We start from the raw sequence: 19776 nt of genomic DNA, 5'->3' as shown, positions 1-19776 counted from the left end.
ATGAAAAGTGCTTTTTAACCTAAATCTTTGGTTCTGTAGTCATCATTCACTTGGTGACTAATTGAGGTAGCTATGACTGGGATGGTAGCAGGAAGCCCAATGAGAATGGGCTTCCACCTTGCTGTAATTTACCTCCATCATGAAAGGAGGGAAGAACATGCCACACGTATTTAACAGCTAAGCAAAGCATTTTCAGATCCGTTCTTTTTTACATCAAACGTGAGACATACATATCCTAGGAAAGATATTAGTTACCATTCAGTTCAGATCACTTCAGAATTTTTTTTTTCATTTTTCAAGCTTAATTCATGCTGTAGTTTTTTCCATTTACTGCAACGAATACTTTATTTACTTTCTTTAAAATAAACACCATTAGCTGGTGGAGGCATTGGATTTTCTCTTTATTACATCTCCCCAAGGCAGTAAAACAGAACACAACACAACAAAACAACAACAACAACAAAAGTAGAGTGAGTACTATACTTCCAAGACTGGCATATGCTAGAACTTTCTTTCCATTTGTCCTGCTGGGAAGTAGAAAGTTGAACTACAGCATTTGAGGGGGTCCTCCTCAGTCCCGTATTTTGGCCATTCACCATGTCCCATTGTCGTTTTTTCCTGTTACACAGTAAGACCGACAAACAAGTTGTTGTAGAACACATTAGCTCAGTTTATATGTGGTTAGGCAGATTATAAACATATCAGAAGTCAGAATGATTTGTGGAAAAGACAACACCAAGTGAGTGGAATCATCAGTGGATTTCAAAAGGAGAGGTTAATCTTTGTTTTATTCCATCTTTCATTTTTTTATTCATTAAATGCTGAACACCATATAGTGAATATAAAGAAAAATTATAAAACTTTGAGCGCTTCTAGTAACTTACAGCCCTTTATGGAAGACATACAAGAAATAAGACAATGAACTCTGTGTAGTACTAGATAGGAATTCATGTGTTTGAAAGGCGGAGAAGAAGGGACCCTGATTATATTTTAGGAGAGCTGAAGGATTTCCCCAGAGGTAGAAACATTTGTATAAAGTCTCAGAGAATGAACTCATGAGGCAGATTAAGGAAAAGGAGTCTTTCCAGACAGCAGGATAAAGAAATTCATGGATGTGTAAAGGAGTGTGCCATGTTCAAGACAGTTTGGTGTGACTGAAGCAATATGTACACCTGAAACAGTGGCAAAAGTATTTTGAGAGCTATGGAGAGGTGACTGTTAAAACTCCTCAGATGTCTTATGAAGGAGTTTTGATTTCAGTTTTGATGAGAGGTGATCTGGAGAAGTTTTTAGGTTGAAATGATTTGAAAAGCTATCATGCTCTAGCATCTGATAGATGTAAGTAGCAGCTGGTAAATGTCCCTGTCTTCAACTTGCATTCTGTTTAAGGTGAGGTTGAGACACCCAGTTTCCAGAGCTTGGATGGGATGGATATAATCCATCTGCATCACTGTGCTGAAAGAGTAGACTTAACTAGATGAAAAAATGTAAAAAAAAAAAAAAAAATCACTTCATTACCTTTAAGGAAATCTTAGGAGCTATCTAAGGCTATCACAATGGGGCTGGAGAAGTGAGAAACTGGAGAAGAATGGTATGGGGAAAAAGTGGCAGTACTTTGACCATGACTCCGTGAACCATGCAGAGTCAATGGTAAATGATTAGACGATTATTCTGAGAAATGTAAGTTGGGATACAGGAGATAAGATTTCCTACTCTGAAAAAAAAGCAGACATATAAAAGAACTGTGGTACAAGAGAAACAGCTTAAAATCCTATATTCAGCTGAAGTTGATGGCTTACAAATAGTTCAAAGTATCTAATTGTCCTTGATGTTTCTATGGCAGTATTTGTGAATTAGAATTGTGTGTAAGATGGCATTGTGGGAACAAGAGGGGACCTGTAAGTTTTTGTTAAAGTATATATGTAAATAATATAAATAAGTAATAGAATATAACAGTCTTGATTATTATACACAATAATGTAATAAAATATAACAGCCTATGGTAAGCATATTACATATAGTATCTCATTTAATCATCACAACTGTAGGAGGGAGGTAGTCTCATAATTATCATTTTTATGGAAAACAAAAACAAAAACAATGTAAGAACTAGTAAGGGCATATGATTTCCCAGTCTTGGATTATCAAGTTACATAAAAAAAATTTAGATCCAGGCTTCATTCGGAAAAAAAAAAGGGTCTAATGTAGGTGTGTGAGGCTGACTTGTGTATCAGTAATAACCCACAGAGCATCAGGCAGACTATCATCATGAAGCTCCCAAGCAAAAGCCTTTATTGTTCCCCTAAATTGTTTCTTTAAGAAGTCTAAACTTATTAGGCCAGAAAGAGACAGGCAGATCGAGAGAGAGGAGACACAGAAACTTAAGTCTATAAAGACTTCAAAAACTACCATGTAACTAGAGTGTATTTATTCCATCACAGGTCATAAGGGAAGTATTAATTTGTAGTTTGGAAGATAGAGCCACCCTTAAAGCAACCCTTAAGAAAATAGCCGGGATGATTCTGCAGGGACTTCTACTAATGAACTGCCTTTACTCACTGGAGATGTACCTAAAAGTGGCCTCCAGGCTATACTCATAGGCATTGGCACTGACATCCCGGTGTTGAAACAGAAAAGCTGGCTGTAGACTGCTGCGTGAACTTTCCTCACTAAGAACTGGAGGGTGGTAACTTTGATCTCTCTTTCCGTCTATCTGTACACATAGTTTTTGGCATCTTGGTTTCACTAATAGTGGAAAGTGATTTTTTTTAAGGTATACTTACTTTCAGATATGTCAAAGTCTACCCTGTCTTCTTCCTCCCAGTGGTTCTTTTTCTAAGACTTACAGTAAGAAAATAAATGTGCTCTAATATCTTGGCTCAAATCCAAGCCAGGAAATTCTATTAGGTTTTAAAAATTAATTTCTCCAACAGTTCCAATTAGATAAGATATTCTTCTTCCTCCCTTCTTTAGATATCCTAGTATCTTCCTTTGGATTCAGAAACAAAAATGTACTTGTTAAGAAATACATTTGACAACTAGGGGATTGCAAGATTCTGTAGAAATGTGAGGTTAGTGCCGTATTTCTGTGAAAATCTATAGCCCAACCTCTGGCCTTTTAGGGGAAAAATAATGTGCTCTTTCTACAATCAAAATATCCAGTGGTGCCATTACTCCCAACACAAGGAAGTAAACACATAAATAAAATATTAGTGGTGATTATAACAGCATGTTCTATTTAAGTCTGTTATCACTTTCAGTACCTTGAACAATGCATCCTGAAATTCACCAAAGTCATCTGTGCATACCTCTTTCTGCAGGAAATTTGTACTCATTGATCTTGAGACTTAAAAGGAAGCATTTGAACTGTATTTGGCTATCATTATGGAGTATCTTCCTTATGTTACATATACGGAATTTACTTTTCCAGATTTTGCTATGCCTGTCTTCCTCTTTTCTCCCCCTTAAACAAGGATTTTGTGCAAAAAGAATGCTTTGAGAGAAATTAGAAGTGATAATGGAAGGAAAGGATACCCAGTACCTTAGCAAGAAAGATGTACCAAATGGAAGCAATAATGGAAGAGGATTATGAGAAAATGAAACAGATAAATTTACAGAAACACCAAATAATTCTTTCCATGAATTTCTTTATCTCTTTCCATTATTCTCTTTGAAGAGTATGAGCCATGTAATTCTTCTCTTTGTCTTTCTTGTCCTCCACTAAATCTCCAGGACTTCTAAAACAAATCAAGAATTAGCCTTTTAAGCGTGAAATATACCTATATGCTATGCTGTACATGTCCTCTATGAATCATTCTGTGGAAGAAGTCTGGGAGATATGCATGTCTCCAATCCTCAGGTGCCAGCTCAACTCAGGAAATGCTAGCAGCAGCCCCCCTCATTTACTGTGATGGTCTTTCTCTGGCTGAAATACTATTTTTCTACAGCCTTAGGTAGAAACAAGTGCTTCAAATAGCTTCTTTATGCACTATACAGCAACAGCACAATAATAAACCTAGCACAGTGGCAAGGTTATAGGCCCAGAGGAAAGAATGGTAAAACATAATTATTTGTGAGTAACAAAGTAATTCCATGGCCAAAAGCTGTCAAAATATGCTAAAACTAAATCACAGGGGAAAATATCAAGAAAGCAAGGCAATCTTGGGTTCTTAGAACCTTTCTTATCTAATTTTACCCAAGGCTGCTTCTCCCACAGAACTCTGAGCTGCTGGTTCCCTGCCATCTCATCACCCCTCGCCACAGCAGTCATGACAATAACAATGGCGACCATTTACTGCATGCCTAATCTATGCCAGGCAAGGGACACTGTTCCCACTAATCCATCCCTTAGCCCCGCAAAGTTGGTACATTGATAGTTGGTATCATTGTACAAAGACTTAGCTTGTCCAAGGTCACAAAGGGAGGTGTTAGAAGACTTATAATCCAACAGGGCAGCCTAACTCAAACTCAGTCCTTGCCTTGACTCAAGAGGACAGTGCAGACAACCCACAGGTCTTTGATATCTTCCCACTGTCTGTAAGTAGCTCTGCTTTAAATGCATTTTCTTCAAGAGAAGGAGAATCCTAAGAGGGGAAGAGGATTTTCTTCTAAGGCAGTGTTTTTGAACCTTCATTGATGTTGCCATACCCCATGATTATCCTCCTCTCATGAAATTTTAATACAATGATATACTCTGTGTGTGTGTGTGTGTGTGTGTGTACAATATACTGTGGCCCATTAGAAGACTACAGATTACAACAGCTAAGATTATAAGGGCACCTGGGTGACTCAGTCAGTTAAGCATCTGATTCTTGATTTCGGCTCAGGTCATGATATTACAGTTCATAAGTTCAAACCCCACATGAGGCTCCATGCTGACAGTGTGGAGCATGTTGGGGATTCTCTTTCTCTCTCCTCTCTCTCTCTGCCCCTGCCCTGCTCACTCTCGTGCTCTCTCTCACTCTCAAAATAAATACATGAAATAATCAATTAAAAAAAAAAAGATGGTTTTACCCTCTTGGGGCTGATAATGCCCCTGTTGAGAATGTATGTTGCTAAAGTGACAAAGCACATGGTTGAAGCTCTCCTGTTTTTTTTTTTTTCTTTAATGTTTTTAATGTTTATTTTTGAGAGAGAGAAGAGAGAGACAGAGTGCAAACAGAGGAGGGGCAGAGAGAGAGAGAGACAGATAGACAGAATCTGAGGTAGGCTCCAGGCTCTGAGCTGTCACTACAGAGCCTGATGTGTGGGACTTGAACCCACAAACCGTGAGATCATGACCTGAGCCAAAGGTGGAAGTTTAACCAACTGAGCCACCCAGGTGCCCCTGAAGCTCTTCTTTTATTCAGAGCACCCAACAGTGACCACAGAGGTCTTCTTCCCCTCCTACCCACCTGGAAGATGAAATCCATTGTGGAAGAATCTCATTGGTGAGCTCCCACGGGGGATAGACTTAGTAAAGAAAGGGAACTCTTCAGAGAATCCTGAGCCCTTGCAGACCCCTCACTTGGGACCATGTAATGTCAGAGAAAGCAGAGCAAGCAACGATACAGTTGTATGATCAAACCCATTGATGGACATTAATTGTTTTTCTTGTAATGATTCATTGATGTATAATTTGATAGTGAATCTGGAATTTTATATAAACCTTGGGCTGAGCTATCCAATTAAGAATATAGAGGCTCAAAGGAATCCAAACACATGACTGGATTTACTAAGAGACCAAGATGATTTTTAGCAGAGGGACCAATTAAAATCTGGAAAGTGAGAAGAGATTTAGCTTTAGATTGAATTAGCCTTTATTAAGCACCACTATACACCAGGTATTGGTGGGGATGTTTTTATGTTATCATATATCTAAGCTTCACAATAACTCTCAGAGGCAGATGGAATCATTCACCTTTTACAGCCCAAGATCTTGAAACTCAACACATATTCTTAGCCTACTTGTGCAAGATCGTACAACTGTCGAGCAGCAGGATAAAGAGCCACGGCCAAACATGCTTCATTAAAATCCCAACTCTTACTTTGTTTGTGGTTACAGTTTTTCTCCTCTTTATACGAATCTGACATATTAAAATGTACTTTTATACAAGCAACACATTTTATAACAAATCACAAAAATATTAGCATTAATATATATTTAAAAATTGCATCACACTTATTTAGAGAATTTGACATTAACTTATATTGTTTATACTTTTTAAATGAAGAACGTTAGAAAACCATACATTTTAAAGGTGTCTGAACTGCTGACTGGCAAGGAAAGATGATTTTTTATTCTCTTGCCAAGCCTCTTCTATTCTCTTAATTTCTTTTTCCTTTATCTAAAACTGTCACAGATCAAAACTTAGAACAAAGGAGCAGAATATAAATTACTGTGCTTGGGTGTGGGATCTAAGCTAATAAGAATCTGTCTTAAATTGACTATAACATGCAAAATTTGGGAAGAATAATCCTAAGCATCTCTGCTCATTGCTCATTCCGTGGAAAGCAGTGTACTGTACTTGGATTTTCTTAACTCTTCATATCCTGACTAAACATCACAGAGAATAGCTGCTTAGAAAAACAGAATTGATTCATTTGGCAAATAATAATAAGCAAATAAGATGTGCCAGGCTTGTGTTAGACTCTGGCTAGGTAGAAATATGTTACTTAGACAAGAATCCCTGCCCTCAAGGAGCTATAGTACAGGTCTAATGAAACAAGAGGTATAAATTAAACAAACAAAAAACAAGTCCATAAATATCTACATTCCTCATGGAATCTGTGCAGATGGGCCCTGATTGTGGATGGGAACTTGGCCATGAGCTAAGAAGGAAGAGAGGCTGAAGCCTAAAGGAACAAGTAGGCTCTGAGGAAGAATGGGTTTGACAAATTTGAGGGAAGAAAGGAGGAGAAAGTGTCTGGAGTGCTGTAGGCAAGGGGAGAGCAGCCTGGGAGACGCTGGAGAATCCAGGAGGACCGACTCAGGCAGGCCATTGAAAGCCTGGGATCTTATTCTAAGAACTACGGGGAACTTTTAAAGGAGTTTAAACCAGAGAAGAGGAGGATCTGCTTTATATATGTAGAAGCTTCCTTTGGCTGACTGAATCAGGAGAATAAGGCAATATGGATACCTGTAAATAGTCTATTGTATTGCAGCATCCAGATATAATAGGCTGGTTGGCTATACTGGTGTGGTATCCAAGGCAAATGGAAATGACTCAAAGACTGATCTTCAGTTGTGTGAGGGAGTAATTCCTGACAGCTCTAGCTGGTGAAAGACAAAAATATCTAGGACCACTGTAACCACTCTAAGGCCAGCCCACATTGGAGCAGACCCTACTTTTACTAGGACAAAATTAGCATGTGGCTGTTAATCCCCTAGTTCTTTTTGATTATTTGTATTCTTTGAGATTTTAGTTCCCTTAAAAGTAGTCTTGAGTGTGTTTTTTTTTTCAGAAAAAAAATACAAAAATAAAAAAACAAAAAAACTCCTATATGTAAGTATCAGGGATAAGGTTGGAGGAGAGGTATATAGATCTATTGATTTGCCCCACAGCTATTTCTTCATAAACACTATTCTTAAGATATATGACATCAGATGGTTTTTAAAAACAAAAGAAAGCAACGTACTTGATTCCTCCCACCACAGAAGCCTAGCCTAGAGAATAAAAATTCCTGCCATACTATACTAGGAAAAACAATGGGAGGGATGAATGTTAACAGCTTCTCCAACTGAAATATAAACACTGGCATGCTACGTGTGTTTGCTAATAGGCGCATTTGGCAGAAGTATACTGTGAAAGCAAAGGGATGAAGCAGATGACGACTCTTGGGTCAGAATACTTCCTGCTTCTTCTGGGGTCTCCAACTGATTGCACTTTCTGGGCAACAGCCTGCGGTCTAGCCTTCACCTTTACCTGCCTCCAATGTGACAGCTTTTTCTGTATCCCACTCTAGCTACGTGGTGATCATATTAGAAAACAACCTGATATGCCCCCATTTTAGAGCACTAAAGAGTATTTCCAGTCTATAGTGTGACTCCTGCAGACATTCTGCGTTATGACAGAAGACTCCTAGAGCCCAGATTTTTAACCTAAGAAATAGAAACTTCTAGTGTTGAAGCATCTCAGGGACAGGCTGGTGAGAATGTTATTTGGGGGCATCTGTCTTGTGAGCTGCTCTCCTCTGATCAGATTGCAGAGCCAAATGGCTGTTCCATATGCCTGGGAGGCCAGTCCTGCTGCTCAGGGTTCTAGATGGTTTGTTTTCTGCTCTTGCTTGTATGCTCAGAGATGACAGCAGCCCCTCAGCATTGGAAAGGGGCCAACAGTCAGTCAACCGGCAAGTATTTATTAAACACCCTAGAGTGCATTGCCCTCTTGAGGCCTGGTCTGGTTGCAGCTTCTGTACTTTTCTGTGAGCCATAGTTTTCCTGACATGACTTAGCTCAGGGAGGTTTTTCATTTTGAATGCAAATGTTTATGGGTTAAAAGCTTATTTAAGTGTCCCCCGGGTAGGTTGAGTGGGAGACCAGTGTTGCCTTCTTGTCACACATACTCTATCTGGAGCCAGTTAAAGACCGGAAAAATTGCTTGAGGAAGCATATGGAAATTTAAGAGGTAGAAAGCAATCAAGGCAACATTTTCTGAGAATAGTGTTAAAATCATGCTTAGGAATAGAAATAAATATGAATCAGTCTCTTTTTCCCTTATAAAATCATCAATATAATTTCCTGACTATCTGGGATGGCTTAGGGGATGGGTGGGATAAATTACCATATTAAGAGTCACATGTTTTATGTTTTTTCAAATGTTACAGAATTGTTCTTCTCACAGTGAGTAGATCTAGCTGATGCCTGACATCCAAAGTATACTAGGAACAGAGAAGACTCAAGATAAAACATATTGCTTAAGAGTTCATGGTGATATTGGCAGAACACACTTTCCTGGGCCACTAAGCTTGTGGATTTAGGACTGATGGCTGAGCGTCACAGTGCATTGCCCCTTGTAGGCAGAGAGTTCCCTGGCACTTCTGATATGAGTAGAGAGGAGATGACATCTCTTGGCAAGGATACTGACCTGAGGTGCCATGACACTAGGGTCTTCCTAGCTCAAGGGAGAGAATAGATTCTGTGATTAAATGCATAAGCATGTGTGTGCGTGTGTGTGTGTGTGCGTGCGTGCATGTGTGCTTCATGGTGGCTGGAAAGAGTTTTTGTAGAAGTCTAAAATTCCTGCCTAGGCAAAAAAGCACAGGCAAAGATGTTCCTCCATTGACTTGATTCAGTTTTAATCAGCATTTCCCATTTTTCCTTAATGTTAAAGTTGCCTGCAAAATATTTATAGGATATGTAAATGTCTCTCATATTTACATATCTTTCTCCTCCATTCATTCAGGTCCACATATTGAAAAAATTTTACCTTTAACATCTTCCAATCTGTTGTTGTCTCTCAGTCCCTGATGCTTTAGCTCAGGCCTTGTAGTTTCTTATCTAGACAATTTTAATAGCCTTCCAACTAATTTCCTTACCACCTGTGTCGCCTCTCTCCACCTTATCCTTCTCCTACTGCCCAAGTGATTATTCTAAATCCCAGATCTTATTGAATTACTTTCTGCTTAAAATCACTAAGTGGCTTCTAATAGCTTGAGCTATTATCTAATAGCTAACAATCATATCCTTTATTAAACCCAACCCATGTAGTAAGACACTATGCTAGACATTTTCACATGAATTCATGTGTTGAAACCTCACCATTTCTTTGTTTTAGATGCTGGGACTAGTTTGCAAACTTTAACATAAGGAGTGAGTGGTAAGATTCAGAACACCAAGAGGCAAAAATCAACCAAATGGTGTTCTAGTACCTTTACTTTCAATCCAAAACAATATTAAACAGTATCAAGATATTACCCGTGTAACAGATATGTCATTTATCACATATCTGAGTCTATGTATGGGATTAATTCCTAAGGGGAATTGCTCAATAAAAGGGTTTGTACGATTTTACAAGCCAGAATTGTATATCCAGACCGCCTTCCCTAAAGGTCTCCAATCTGTGTTCACAGCAGCCATGTGCAACTGCTTTTCACTCATCTCCTGCTGCACATAAATTACTTGATTTTTGCTTCTCTGATAAATGACAAATAGCATCACCTTGCAGTTTTAATTGGTGTTTCTCATTACCTGAGGGAGATTATATAAAAGGGGAACTTGCCAATGATCTTCCAGAACAGTTGTGAGACAGGTGCTGTTATTATTCAGCTTTGTATGGGGAGGAAACTGAGTCAAGATTCTCTGTAGCTTAATTCTTTAACCTGCTGTTACTAATTAACTTTATTTAGTGGAGAGTTAGTGCTTGCCTACTGTGTCAGAATTGTATTCAATACTGAACCGTGTGGGCTTCAGTATTCCCCACCTCCATATCTTGGCACTTGCTGCCCTGAAATGGGCCCCCCATTTCCCAATCAGCTAATTCTTCCTTATCCTCCAAATCCTTGTCAAAGTATCTCCTTCTCCTGGAAGACTTTCCTCACTTGCATCCTTTTATGTGCCCTAAGAACACCCTCTTCTGGCCTTGATCTACCCCTTAACATCCTGCATTATAATCTTGTTTTATTATATGATCCTTGATGGCGAGATGACCTATTATTTGGCTTTGTTTCCCAAATAATTAGCCCAAGATCTGGCACGTGGTAAGTGCTAAACGTGTGTTTGTAGAATCAGCTGAAAGAATGAATGATTGAATACAAGAAACTAATTGAAAATTCAAAGGATGAAAAATAAAAATAAATTTTGAATATACCTTTTCTTCTCTCAAGATGATGCAGTAATTGTTAAGACGATTTTATTTTCTCAGAGTCTTTATACTTTTTAAGAAGCTGTCATGTAAGGTATTCTGGCTTATTTTTCATTTGAAAAGAAAAAAAGAGAAAGGGTCTTATATTTCAAGAGTTTTCAATTGTCTTAGGGACTTAGGGACCCTCTGAAGGGCCCTGAAAGAGTTGGTAGGGTTGGGGGCACTACTTGCCCTCCACACTCCCCCTCAGCCCTTCACACTCACCTCATTTCTTTGCACAAAGTGTCATTTGTCTTTCATCTTGGTTCCTGTGTAAGGTTTTCTAATAGAAAGAGTTCTGTGTTTGTAAAATGTTTAATAGTCTTTAGAAGAGAAGAAAGCCCAGCTCTTTCCAACAGGAAATTTGGGTTGTAGTCCTGCCCCTGTCCTTTGCTAGTTTCAGGGCTTCACACTAGCCATGTACTCATTTCGGGTTCAGTATCTTAATCCGTGAGCTGAATCCTTTGGGCTAGATGAGGCCAAAGTCTCTTGTAGCTCTAGAACAATGTGTCTATTTATATCCATGTATTACATCTAAGGATCTAAATCTCTGGTTCTGAACACTATAGTTAAAATTTCCCTTTTTCATTTACCACTTTGATTGTAAAACCCTGCGACTGTCTCCATCCTTTCAAAGAGTCACCATTAAGGGGCACCTGGGTGGCTCAGTCAGTTAAATGTCCCACTTCTGCTCAGGTCATGATCTTACGGTTTGTGAATTTGAGCCCCGTGTCTGACTCCAACTCTATGCTGACAGCTCAGAGCCTGGAGCCTGCTTCGAATTCTGTGTCTCCCCCTCTCTCTGCCCCTCCCCTGCTCATGCTCTGTCTCTCTCTCTCTCTCAAAAATAAAATAAATATTAAAAAAAAAATTAAAGAGTCACCATTAGTTTCCAGTGCTTAATATATCAAGAACAGTTTTTTGTTTTGTTTTTGTTTTGGTTTGGTTTTTGGTTTTTGTGTTTTGTTTTTTTGTCCTCACCTCAGAATCTCTAAGAGGGGAATCTATACCAAGCAACACTTTTCATTTCATTGGTCCTCTTGTGTGTCTGCTCATCACACTGGAAGTCAGTCATTCATACTTCCTTTATCTTCTAACTTGCTTCACCAAACCTAAAAATTCTTCAGTTTTACTTCATTCATGTATGTTTATTTTAAAACACTGTACCAGGGCACCTGGGTAGCTCAGTCAGTTAAGCATCCAACTCTTGATTTCCACTTCAGTCATGATCTTACAGCTGGGAAGATGGAGCCCCACATCAGGCTCTGTGCTGACAGGGCTGAGCCTGCTCTGGATTCTCTCTCTCCCTCTCTCTCTCTGCTCCTCCCCAACACACATAACTTGCATTCGTTCTCTCTCTTTCTCTCCCTCTTTCTCTCTCTCTGTCCTAAACAAACAAACAAACAAACAAACACACACACACAAATATTTTTAAAACATTTTTAAAAATAAAATACTCTCCTAATTAGGCATGGTCCATGAAATCAACTCCATAGGACTAGTTAAGGGGCAATGTTTACTACTTCATTTTTGTTTTACTCATAAGTCAAAACACCCTATCATGATAGACTACCTTAAAATAAAATAAAAAAAAATACCTGTTGTTATCATTTACTTTCTATGAAAAAGCCTCTTTATTATTGAGATCATATTGATTATAGATTACAAGATCCTTGAAGACTACATTTATGTCTAACTAGTACATAAAGCACACATAAAACACATATGTGAATGTGTGCATCTATAGCTTTCTGTGTCTATTAGGGCTCAGATTTAAACTACAAGGGGTAGAGGACTTCTGGTTTAGAACTAGAAATGCTTTGAAAGTAAAATATAATTTAAACATTATTCTCAAATATAGGTTTCTTAGTTCTTTTTGATCATATCTCTCTACCTGTAAAGGAAGAACATCTATAATTTTGTGAACAGCAGGAATGTATTTTCAAAAGAAGTTCCTTCTACATAGTGATAATATCCTGGAAGAGGAGAAGTAGTTTGTGGAGTAGAAGGAAAATCCACTTCTGCCATTTCCTTTGTTCTGTCATTGTTGAAAGTCTGAAAGATTAAAAAAAAAAATCTGTCTCAAGGACACTTTTCACTACTTCCTTCTCCAAATTCTAATCTTTTTGCTATACTTGAAAAACACTGGCCTAAGTTGTGAAACAGGCCTAGGTGGCCAAGTCTCTCATGTGACATGTCCCTATTAATAAACTAGTGTGGCCCTAAGAGGCAGCCTGGCTTCCTCTCTGGGGGCCCAAGTACTTCTGCAGTTGTTCAGGTAGCTCTCTGTCTGTCCCCCACCTCTATGTAATGAGCTGGCTCTTCCCTTTATCTGGGACACCTCAAAGGCCTCACTCCCCCTGGGCCACTGTGGGGAATGGCTTTTTTTGCTATCAATTTTTCCAATGAGGGTGACACCTCTACCTCCTGTGAGGCAAATTACTCTCTGAACTGCAGTTTCTGTGAGTTTCAATGGCTTCCTTTCTGTGTCTCAGAGAGCAGCAGCTGTTCCTTAGACACTGGGATCCGTACTGTGTGTCACCACCTTTTATAAAGCCAAGAATCCCTCTTCACTGGAGGTTAACATTTTGTCCTGGAAAATTTCAGTGGCACATCAGTTGTGAGTAGGCTAGACAACGTAGTCTAGCAATGCAGCAAAGAGGAAGTTTTTCAGTTAGGAAATTACCCTCTTCAATTGGCCCTAAGAGTTTAGCCCAACACAAAATGACCCAGCAGACTAAATAAATACCTGAAGCCCTATATACTCACCCATGGTATTCTTCTACTCCACCTGACATTGGATCACCAGTAGATGGAATGAGCCCTACAGTCAACATCCTAAATGCTAACTGGAGCAAAGGAGGCAGAATGTCAGTACCCTGCCTCCCACTCACCTCCAACCTTTTCTCTCTTCCTGTGAGGGAGCCCTCTGATTTTATGGCTTAATTTATTCTACAAGTTCCTTTTCACCGATAAATCAAAAAAGTCAATACCATCCCACACACATTTCCTAAATAACAGTACCAACTAAACCAGATTCTTCATGCCATCATGTGGATCTACATAGTTCTGATTGCAAAGATGCTGTGAAGTATGCAGGGATGGGAGAAGACAAGAAGGAGGAGGAGGAGGAGGAGGAGGAGGAGGAGAATGGAGAGAGACAGACACTGAGATGCGTGTCCATAACACACACACATGGAGACCTATGTCACTAAGTTCTGGTCTCCAAATCTTTAGAAAGCCTAGACTATGGAGGCTGAGGTATCACTGGGAAGTGATTTGGATTTTAATACTGTCACTTGTTTGAAATGTGTTTGCATAAAGACAGAACATAAGACAGGAAGAAAAATAAAATTACCTTTTATAATTTCTTACCTGTTATGGATGGGAAATTGACCTGTATCACAGACACAGGTTATAGTTTTAATTTGTTTTGTTTGTTTTCCTTTTCTTTGTAGTTCTCAAACTTTTCAATCTACTTACTTAGGTCTGTTTCAAGAAGCTTTCAAATGAAGGCTTGAATGAAATGCAGCCCTTCATCAGCTGTAGGGTTTGGTCCAGCTCTCTTCTTCCTGTGAGCCATGTTTAATTTTGCCCAAATTCTTATCAAGATAAAACTCGGGGAGACTTTCTGTGTTAGGTGCAGAATCAGGCTGAATTTGTCTATGGCTATTGGACTTACTCATATTGGGACTATGCTTACTTCTCTCCATGTTTCTTATGTACCAGAAACATCCTGTGAGATGTTGTTTTGTACATGCAAGGCAACATTTAAAGCTGCTTCTCCAGTACTCACTGTGATACTGAGGGTTCCACCTGGCCTATGTGTGGTAAATTGTTAAGAAACTGAGGTTTATATTACCTTCTCGGCAGTGATGTATCAAAGCTATGTTTCTTTCCAAATCAGAAACCTCCCAGAAGCTCCTCATTACTAATATTTGGTTGAGGTTTTTAGATGTTAATTACCAACAAAGGTACATATAACTTAGAATCTGGGTCTCTATACCATTCCAATCATAATAGTAAAATTTTAATGCTTAATACTCAAAACACTTAGATGGAAGTCAGCAAGTCACTTTACAAAATATTTTCTACTGTAATCACCCCACCACCACCAAAGAGCTGTGGACTGTAATAGCAAACATATATAGGATTGAGGGCAAATAAAGTTGGGGGACTTCTTGCTTGAGGTAATGCTCCAAATTACATGCAACGTACAGTTGGTTCTCATTATTTGCATTCGTTATAGTCTGTAAAATTCCTGTGAACACTGAATTGGCAAATACGGAACTATTGCTCCTAGGGTAAATATAGGATTAGGTTCCTGCAAGCCTTAGGTCACAATGATGAATACATAACCTTGTTTTATGTGTGTTTCTGTTTAAAGACCCCTTATTGTGTATATGTTGTTAAATGTTAATCTGTAAGCTGAATTCTTTGGTGGTTGATTCACTAACACCAAACTTACTCCAACAGCACTATAATTCACACACATGAAGTTTATCTTGCTCAAATTCTGAAGGCAGGTCACACCTTCTTGCAGTTAGGAACAATAGGTGACCCTTCAGCACTACACATGGGAGCCTTTGTCAACAGTAAAATCACCAAGACAAAACAGAAAAATGCTTTGTGAAACATGTGAAAAATGCAACACTAAGCAGACCACAGAAAAGACTTTTGTTTATAGGATGAGTGCTGAATCAACAGGCAGCTCAGCTGGGAGCATGCATTATGTGTTGGTCTTCTCAAATTTTTCACCATTCAGCACATGTCTACAAATGACTATGAAGTATAGTGAGTGTTGAATTGGGGATAAATTCTGATGAGTAGGCTTATTCACAAATATTGGAATCCCCAAATGATGAGGAACAACTGTAACTTACAATTGAGACTGAAGAGCCAGACAGTGCATGTTCCTGGAGAATAAACAATTCCCAACCCAAAGACCTCCATGATCTGATTGATGTCCTTTATCTTCCAGAAAGCCCTTCCCTGGAACATAGGCTTCTCCAGATAGCTCTGGGCTGATAAATAAAATTCATCAAGTAGTACAGATAGCAGTGTACATGTAACTACCCATCACACTCTGTAGATGCTTTTCATTAAACCTAATTCTTGTAACATTCAGATTTTAGCCTTTTAAAATTATTTTTTCCTACTTAAATATCTAAAATTTTGCTTATCATTGCATTTCAGATGTTGCCTATTTCTGTCTTACACCTACTTTTCCTTCCTACCTGAAATAATCAATAACCACCTCATTCTTTGTGACCCTCTAGAAGGGTATTCTTCCGAGCTACCTAAGCCAAGTACAGAGCTTTACTTTTTTTTTTTAAGTTTATGTATTTATTTTTGAGGTGGGGGGTGGGGCAGAGAGAGAGAAGCAGAGAGAGAGAATCCCAAGCAGCCTTCATGCTGTCAACATAGGGCTCGACTCAGAGCTTGATCCCACAAACTCTGTGATCTTGACCTGAGTGGAAATCCAGAATCGGATGCTTAATTGAATGAGCCACTCAGGCACCCGAGAGCTTCACTTTTTCACAAGGTATTTTAAAGTGGAAAAATACTTTATAAGTGCACACACACATACACACACACACACACACTTCATAAGCATGTGTGTGTGTGTGTGTGTATATGTATATATGTGTGTGTGTATATATATATATGTGTGTGTATATATGTGTGTATATATATATATATATATATATATATATATATATAATGAAGAGGAGAGTTATCCTTATAATAGCTGTAAGATTTGAATTTACTTTAATATTCAATTTTAAAATAAGAAAACATAAGATTCAGGCTGTGTAATTTAAGTTCTTTTTCCTCATGTTAGTATCTGAAATTGATGTTAAAAAAATCAAGAACACTGAAAAAAGGTGATAGACTAGGTTTCGTCCCAGTAGTTCTTAGGTAAAGTAGAGTTCTTCGTGACCCTGCTGAATTGCACTCTAGAGAAGGCAGAGAGAACAAAGGGAAGAAATTAAGTATCTTACTGAAACTTCTTTAAGAAGAGTGACTCATTTCTTCTCAAAAGGTGGAATTGTTTCATTAAACTTGTCTCTGTTTTCTAGTAGCTGTATGGCTTAAGGGGACTTTTATAAAGATTTCAGATATCCTGATAATAATTCTTTTTATACTTTTAGCCACTGCTCATATTTCTTCTGAGTGACCTGAACAAAATACACATCACTTTCTTCATGTTACTGGTCTTATTAAAATCTGTCTGTGACTTCCTGTTTCTAATTCATCTAATGCAATTCTGCTTGTAATTTTAGGTCTTATGCCACCTGGTCAGGGTTATTTCCTCTAACCGAGCAGTTCTCAAACCTGAGTGAGCATCAGGATCACCCAGAAAGTTGGTTAAAATACAAATTAAAATACAGATTTTCTGATTAGTTCTGGAGTGGGGCCTACGAATTTGCATTTGTAATAATTTCCAGGTCTACTGATGCTGCTGGCCTGGGGACATCACACTTTTAGAAACACTAACCCTAATACAGCCTGTTCATTCAGATGTTTTTGTACAATGCCTGCCACATTGTAAATACTCAATAAATTCTTACTATATACCAGTTCAATTTTCCTACTATCCAATAAATAAGCCATTTTCAATCCTGTCTTTGTTTAGTTGCGTGCACTTTATAAATAGGCTATTTTCACTAAATCTTTGCCTACTGTGGGATCCATCAGGTAAAATCGCAATCAATTTTGTTTAAAACTTTGAAGTCATCACTAACTTTTTCTTTCCTGAATATACGTTGATTTATGTCATTTATTTAATTTAGTATCACATATTGGCATAAATGTGTCCTAAATTTGTGTCCTCGGTAATTTTTTTTTTATCAAATGAGGAGGCTAAGGCTATATCTGGCACATGATTCTACCCCATCAGTGTCCCAAGGAACCATTGAATGGACAGGATGTATTATTTGCTTTTAGGTGCTGAAATATGCATCTGCTTTGTATCTAGGTTGCAAAGAAACTGGTAAAACCATATTCGTCTAATGAGAAAATAGAGGGTGAGGGTAAAAATATTTAATGCCTCTTAAAGTACTAAAAGAAGACTTAAAAACTTAAAAACTCTCTTGTCAAATTAAAATCTACCTTTCACTTCTTTCTTATTGTAAAGTTTGAGTGTTTTGCATTTTAAATCCCACTGTATAGCTGAACCTGTTGTCTTCATTGTAAATATTTAACATATGTGCGTATACTGCATGCAATATAATGTTAGTGATAACAAGTAAAAGTGACTTAAATGTTATAGAGGCTCTGTTTGCTTCCCTTGAATTCCATATCTGTACCTCACTATCAAAATCAAGCAAAGACTGCGGAGAAAAGCAATTTCAAGGAGGCGACTATTATTGCTTCCATGACTGAGGATTGTGAGCAGTAGTGCTAGGATTTGTGAGCACCAAGCAGTTTTTTATAAAGTTATCAATGTTTTTTTTTCAAGAATGCTGAGAGTTTCTAGTTAAGAGACTTATCAACCTTTTGCTCATATTTGAACCTTCTCCTTTCAAAAGAGCCACACGAGCAATTACCCCTTGAATTAAGTCATTGCTCATCAGCAACATGGTAACTCCTCTGCATTTAAGTGGTTGACTTGTAGTTGATTTTATATAGAAGGGAATTAGCTAAGCACCAGTAAGCTTATTAGATACCTCTCTAGAAAGTAACTTCGGTTTAGCAGAAACTGTAAGTTAATTCATTTATTAATTCATTCAGTAAACATTTACTGAGTGTCTATTGGTGCTGAGCATCGTATTAAATATTTTGGAGGATAAAAAGATGTGTCAGATACGGATTCTACTTGCAATCAGCTTAGACAAAATATATGTTCATAAAGACCACATTTTAAGGTAGAAAGAACTAAGTGTCTTTTTTTTTTAATGTTTATTTTTTTGAGGAAGACGGAGTGGGGAGGGGCAGAGAGAGAAGACACAGAATCTGAAGCAGACTCCGGACTCTGAGCTGTCAGCACAGAGACCCACGCAGGGCTTGAACTCCCAAACTGTGAGGTCATAACCTGAGCTGAAGTCCAAAGTTGGATACTTAACTGACTGAACCATCCAGATGCTCCAAGAATTAAGTGACTTAAGAAAGCTTAGATGTGATGCATGTTGAAAAGAGTACAGACTCTCTAGAGGACATTAGGGAAATTTGACGGCAGAAACTGTGTTTAGGTTGGGTCAGCAAGGATGTACGTAGATGTATGAAGTTAGAACTCCTTAACTATGTGTGGACATGAACTGCCTTTTAAACGTGGTCACTCTTCACTCCAGTTGAATTCTAGAGAGACGGACCTGCCTAGGGGTCAAGTGGAGGGATGTAAATGATGAAACCCCATGTTCAGTTTTGCTGGAGCTCAAGGGGCAGCAGGAAGAAGGTTGGAAGAGTCGGCTGTTGCCAGTTCAAGGAGCACTCTGGATGTTAGGCCAGAGAGAATAGGGTTTTGCTATGCATGATGGGAGGGGGAAAGTGAATGAATCCATCTATGCTTTAATGAAATTAGTCTGGCAATAGAGTGTAAATGGAATTGTCTATAATCTCACTTCTGGTCTCCTATCTATTATTTTGATTAATCAGTCCCTCGATCATATTGATCCGATCCCTTCCAGATCTTGAGACTTGCAGGAATTTCTTGGGCTGTGTTGCTTTTCCTCAGTAAGAGATGGCCGTAGATCCATGACCACCTTAGCAAAAGGACTTGTCTAGAGGGTTGCAAAATAGATTGAATAGACAAGATTCCTGAAAGAAATAGATGAACCTCTGTGCCTCAGTTGTACGTATACCTTATTGACTCAAGGGGTATATACAGACTTTCAAAAAGTATTTAAAGACAAAAATCAAGATGTGTCAGCAATGCAAACACATCATTGCAGGTAGCAGAGGTGACTTTTATCAAGCCCAAGCTGTAGTCTGGATATATTCACTAGGTAAATAC

At 38.4% G+C, this 19776-nt stretch overlaps 1 long non-coding RNA gene across 1 annotated transcript; it reads right to left on the bottom strand.

Annotated features, from left to right (window-relative positions):
• Positions 1–182: 182 nt before the first annotated feature.
• LOC128315183 (uncharacterized) lies at positions 183–12927 on the bottom strand. Its single transcript, XR_008297673.1, has 3 exons — positions 12715–12927; positions 3616–3737; positions 183–618 (listed from the first exon to the last, which is right to left on the bottom strand). It is a non-coding gene; the product is annotated as an uncharacterized LOC128315183 (long non-coding RNA).
• Positions 12928–19776: the final 6849 nt, after the last annotated feature.

This window comes from Acinonyx jubatus, chromosome C2 (genome assembly GCF_027475565.1).
Source record: "Acinonyx jubatus isolate Ajub_Pintada_27869175 chromosome C2, VMU_Ajub_asm_v1.0, whole genome shotgun sequence".
NCBI lineage: Eukaryota > Metazoa > Chordata > Mammalia > Carnivora > Felidae > Acinonyx > Acinonyx jubatus.
This window is presented reverse-complemented; position numbering and strand designations above follow the sequence as displayed.